Below are 6,000 nucleotides of genomic sequence, written 5' to 3' on the forward strand. Positions count from 1 at the left end.
TATTCAACCCTCCTCCCACCTCCCCACCCCTGCCAATGACTGAACTGTCTACCATCTCTTTACTTTTGGCCTTTCCAGAATGTCATATAAGTGGATTCTTGTATTAGCAGCCCTTCAGATTGGCTTCTTTCACTTAGCAACATGCATTTATGATTCATTCATGTCTTCACACAGCTTGATAGCTCATTCTTTCTATTACTGAATAGTATTCCATTTTATGGCTGTACCATAGTTTGTTAATCCATTCACTTACAGTTTTAGGCAATTATGAACAAAGCTGCTATAAAGTTTGGGTGCAGGGTTTTGTGTGGACATACAATTTCAAATCATTTTAGCAAATACCTAGCATCATGATTGGTAGATTTTATGTTAAAACTGTATTTAGACTGTAAGAAACTGCTAAAGTGTTTTTAAAGTGGCTGCACCATTTTGTATTCCCACCAGCAATGTATGAGAATTTCTATTGCTCCTCATCCTCTCCAGGAATTGGCATTGTCAACTTTTTGGGTATCAAGTATTCCAATAGATATGTAATGCTCTCTCACTGCTGTTTTAATTTGCATTTGATTAAAGACATATGATTTTGAGCAAATTAAAACAACAAAGAGAGTTCCAGTTTCTCTGCCAGCAACTGTTACTGTCAGTTATGGGGATACTAGTTATTCTAATAGGTGTGTAGTGGTTTCTTAGTGCCCAAGGGCAAGTGATTAGTATATCTTCTTCAGTGAGGTGTCTTCAGATCTTTAGCACATTTAAGAAATTGTGTTTGTTTTCTTAGTGTTGAGATTTAAACATCCTTTGTATATTTTGGATAAAAGTCCTTTATCAGATATATGTTATGCAAATATTTTCTAACAGGTTTGATTTGCTAATATGTTTGCTGTGGATTACAATGGCAAATGTACATACAACATGAGATTCTCTGTATTATCTGAGCCAAAGAAATTTTTGAAAGTGCAAATTTCTTAGAGAAGATGTTGGCTAGAGAGCCATTAGAATTGGAGAATTATAGAAAATGTGATTTCATTTTACATCACTGACTGCAAAACCTGTAGACTTGATTTCATCCTCTTTCAACCTAGTGAGGTTGGTATAATTTTTGTCATTTCTCAGTTTAGGAAGCTGACCATTCACAGTTTAAAAAGGAGGTAAGTAGTGCTCACTTCGGCAGCACATGTACTAAAATTGGAACAATACAGAGAAGATTAGCATGGCCCCTGCGCAAGAATGACATGCAAATTCGTGAAAGTGTTCCATATTTTAGTATCGATACCGAGGGGGAAGGGGGTGTGGCATGAATTGGGAGATTGTGATTGACATATATACATGACTGATACTATGTATGAAATAGATAACTAATGAGGACCTACTGTATAGCACAGGGTACTCTACTCAAAGCTCTGTGGTGACCTAAATGGGAAGGAAATCCAAATAAGAGGGTATATATGTGTATGTGTAGCTGATTCACTTTGCTGTACAGCAGAAACTAACACAACATTGTAAAGCAACTATACTCTAATAAAAATTAATTTAAAAAAATAAATAAATAAAAAGGAGGTAAGTAAATTCCTTAGGATCACCCAACTAAGTGGTGAAGCTCTGTTTCATGTCCAGTTTTTTATGCCTTAAAAGTCCATGGTTTTCCGACCACAAACAGACAGTCTTGCTAAGAGTAGGAGAGATGGAAAGTTGACACATTAAAAGCCATAAAGCAAATCACTAGTAAAGTTTCGAAAGAAAATATTTTTGTTAATGATATCTGTATTAAAACCATCAGTCTAACATACATAGTCAAGATTACATATGTAGTATGTGTGTGTATACAAATATCTATTTTTCAATACTCAGCATATAAAATATTGAAAAATATATACAATATATAATATAATTTTATATTAATTTGTATTAATTATATTAATATTAATATGTAATATTAATATATATGCCGAGTACTGAAAATAAACTTCCTAAGCCATGTTCTAGTGAAGAAAGTTGGGGTTGGCACATGCTCATTTACTGGGAGAAACTGATAGTCTGTATAACTCAATACTATGTTTCTTTTAAAAACTATGAAAAAGTGTTTTCTTTCCCTGAACCTCAAACTCATTTTCTTGGACACACTGTTCTCTTATTCAGCAGTGTCTTTTGTGAAAATTATCAATGCAACACTATTAATCATTTAGCAGCTGGTATAAGAAAGAGCTTTTCGGAGATTTGGCTTGATGTACAATTCAGAAATAATAATTTGCTCACTGTGCTGCATGAGATGCCTGACACTTCATTCAATGAACCAGAGACAGAGCTTACATTTTTTTGCCCTTCTGATTTCTGAAATTGGAATGTTTAGTGCATGTTTCTTTAATAGACCTTATCATATATATAATTTAGTGCTATGAGACTAATATGTAGATTCTTTTGATGAAAGATTAAAGGTAAAATAAAGGATATGTTATCTTTCAATTCTCTTGAGGTGGTTCATTTTTATCAATTAATAATGCAAAACTGCAGGGAAATGTTCAACTGAGTTTTGCAAAAGGTATTAGGCATTTAAAAAATTTCCCTATAAACTAGAAAGTTTCAGAATGTGTAAGATGTTACCTATGATGACTGTGAATTTATGAATATGGAATGGGCTAATTAAATTTTAATATCATGTGGTGCTATGTTTATTGTGTGGTCAAAGCTTACAAGCTAACTGAGACATTTAATACAACAATAAGACTCTATAATCTGGAAAAAGATGCGTTTTTTAAGAGTTAGTTAAATCACTAATGCTTATATTTAGAAAAAAATGAGTTTACATAAGAAAAAAAACTTGGCAAATGTGGATGGTATTCATTTAAGCAGAGGATGAACATTTGAGGTAATCTGTAATTTCATATTAATTGCCCCAAATAAATTTGTGTTTTGTTTATCAAAGTAAAATTATTGACTCAATTCAGTTTTTAAATGTTGAATTTAAAAAAATCAGAAGTTGTTCTGGTCTATGTAATGCCATGTAAACTCAGAAATTGTCCTTTTTCCAACTGAGTCCTTTTTTCCACCAAGTCTTTTCACATGTGTAAAGTGCTTTAACAAGCAAGGCAAGGTTCTGCCCTTTCAATGATTCTCCCAGGAAACAGCCAAAATCTTGAACAATTACTTTAGGTGCTCAGATAATCTAAAAGCTGCACCTGTTGGTGCAGTGCAAGGAGTGTTAAAGTCAGAGGGGTCAAGGATCAGTTAGTCTCAGTGGCATCACATCAGCCTGTGGCTTGTCATGACCTAAAACCACAGGGCCATTGAAGAGTATAAGTCCTTGGAAAGAAGTGGTACCCAGTAGCAGCTAAAAAAACCTAGGTTCGGGCTTCCCTGGTGGCGCAGTGGTTGAGAGTCTGCCTGCCAATGCAGAGGACATAGGTTCGAGCCCTGGTCTGGGAGGATCCCATATGCCGCGGAGCAACTAGGCCCGTGAGCCACAATTACTGAGCCTGCGCGTCTGGAGCCTGTGCTCCGCAACAAAAGAGGCCGCGATAACGAGAGGCCCGCGCACCGCGATGAAGAGTGGCCCCCACTTGCCGCAACTAGAGAAAACCCTCGCACAGAAACGAAGACCCAACACAACCATAAATAATCAATCAATCAATAAAAATTAAACAAAAAACAAAAAACAAAAACCTAGGTTCAAACTGTCTGGGCTGAAATTCTGGGCTCCATCATTCACTAGCTGGCTGACCTTGAGCAAGCTACTTAATATCTCTCTGCCTTACTCTCTTCGTATCTGAATGGGAATAAAAGTGGTACCTATCTCATAACATTTTGAGTTAAATGACATAGCCCACATTTAGCACCTAACTGGCATATAAAAAATACTGTGTAGTAGGAATAGTCCTAGAAGCACCCTGTAAGGCATACACCATAATATCTGTTGTTCACATTCTTTCTACATTTCCTTTGCTATGTCTCTACCTGCTTCAAAAAATGGAAGATGGTGGTTTGCTTTGCATAACATAAATTCGAAAATATGTTGTGTCATTTTCCAAGTGGAAAAATACTTTCTAAAATTCCAGTTGGTCAATAAACCTTTATAACCAAATAAAACTTAGATTTTCTCATTCATGTTACTTATCTGCTAAGCTTGAAAAATACTGGGAAAGAGGGAGCTCCAGTGTGATGGAAAAATTATGAACTCATTAGATTCCATTTGCAATGTTGAAAGAAAATTTAAATCTCATAGTTAATTGCAATTTTTTTTATTTTTTATTTTTTTAATGCTATTCTTGTCTGCTTACATTCTTTTTATGTATGTATGTATGTATGTATGTATGGCTGTGTTGGGTCTTCGTTTCTGTGCCAGGGCTTTCTCTAGTTGTGGCAAGCGGGGGCTACTCTTCATCGCGGTGCGCGGGCCTCTCACTATCGCGGCCTCTCTCGTTGCCAAGCACAGGCTCCAGACACGCAGGCTCAGTAATTGTGGCTCACAGGCCGAGTTGCTCCGCGGCATGTGGGATCTTCCCAGACCACGGCTCGAACCCGCGTCCCCTGCATTGGCAGGCAGATTCTCAACCACCGCACCACCAGGGAAGCCCTAATTGCAATTTTAACTTTTGTAAGATGAAGTATCAAAACTCAACATCAAGTCCCATTGTAAAACAAGAGAAGCTTTAAGAATTTTTATCCAGTTAACAATAATTATTAAGTAATTATCAATAATGTGTTGCTCCTCCACCTATCAGTTATTTTCAACATTCTGAACATTCCATACTTAATTTGATTCATTCAAAGTTCCTCCTCACATCTATCTCCTACCTAGTTTTTGAGCATTATGAATTAAATTTGTTTCCATTTTCAATTGGGACATTATTTTGATTTGTGACTTCATCACTCATGAAGATTTTAAGTTCCTTACAGGTGTTTTGACTGATATGGACATAAAAGGTCATAAAGAGGTATAATGTGGAACCTCCATCATAGCCACAGTGAGTGTTCTGAAGAGTAGATACATGCCATGGTTATGGCTTGCCCGGTATGAATATTTTAGCACATATTCTTGATAGACATAAATGTTTGTTCTAAAATTCTTGAACATAAACATTAAATAATGGACAGGTAATTGCAAAGAAAACATGTAAAGAATATGCCATTTAAGAACATTAAATAATTTTTAACAACTATTAATCTTAATCTTGCCCAACTTTATTTGTAAGATCCCTACAGAGAAAAGTTTGATCACTTATCTCTCATGTGATGTTAAAACACTGGTTTTGTATATAGTTATGCTTCCTGATTAAATCATGCTGCTTCTGTTGCTATTGTGGGCTTCACTTAAGCCTAAAATGCATAGGACATTCTGGCTCAGTTGACTTCTCTTGCATGTTCATTGTTGTAACTCAGTGCTTAGCAAAGTACTCAGCATGTAGTAAGTGCTCAATAAATATTTTGTAACAAGTAAATGGCTGAGTCAATGCCGATTAACTGGACAGAGAAGTTTGAGCATTTAAGAATTTTTGTAAAAATTGACTTTTTATTATAAATAATATGTATGCATTTTAGAAACTTCAGGGAATACAGATGAGCATATAGTAAAATATTAAATTACATAAGAACCATTATTTATAAACAATTTTCTAAGTATTTGTCATATACTCTACACACTATCAATGTTTTATAATAAATTATCTACTGTTTAATAAACATTTAAAGCAAAGAAATTTTATGAAGCAAAACTCAAAGTGATAATCAAGAATTTGGCCAGATGGGCTTTTGACTGAATGCTAGGAGAGATGCAAAAAACAAGAAGCAGAGAGAGGAGGACAGAGAGCCATTCAATAGACAGAGTATTTAAAACAGGGATGGAGGGAAACAGGAGGCAAAGCCTGTGTATCTGTCTTAGAGCCCTGCTCTCTGGCCTGGCCCTATATAGCCTGTGTTGTATCTTAGTGAGAGAAGAGGGGCCAGCAAACACCGTGAAGATGATTTACAACAAACTCTTTGGGAGACTTGAATGGTCAAGGAAGCACC

General features: G+C 35.7%; 1 non-coding gene across 1 annotated transcript; it reads left to right on the top strand.

The window, feature by feature from the left end:
* Positions 1-1,155: 1,155 nt before the first annotated feature.
* LOC132376477 (U6 spliceosomal RNA) lies at positions 1,156-1,262 on the top strand. Its single transcript, XR_009506315.1, has one exon. It is a non-coding gene; the product is annotated as a U6 spliceosomal RNA (small nuclear RNA).
* Positions 1,263-6,000: the final 4,738 nt, after the last annotated feature.

The sequence above is a fragment of the Balaenoptera ricei genome, chromosome 12 (genome assembly GCF_028023285.1).
Source record: "Balaenoptera ricei isolate mBalRic1 chromosome 12, mBalRic1.hap2, whole genome shotgun sequence".
Taxonomy (NCBI): Eukaryota; Metazoa; Chordata; class Mammalia; order Artiodactyla; family Balaenopteridae; genus Balaenoptera; species Balaenoptera ricei.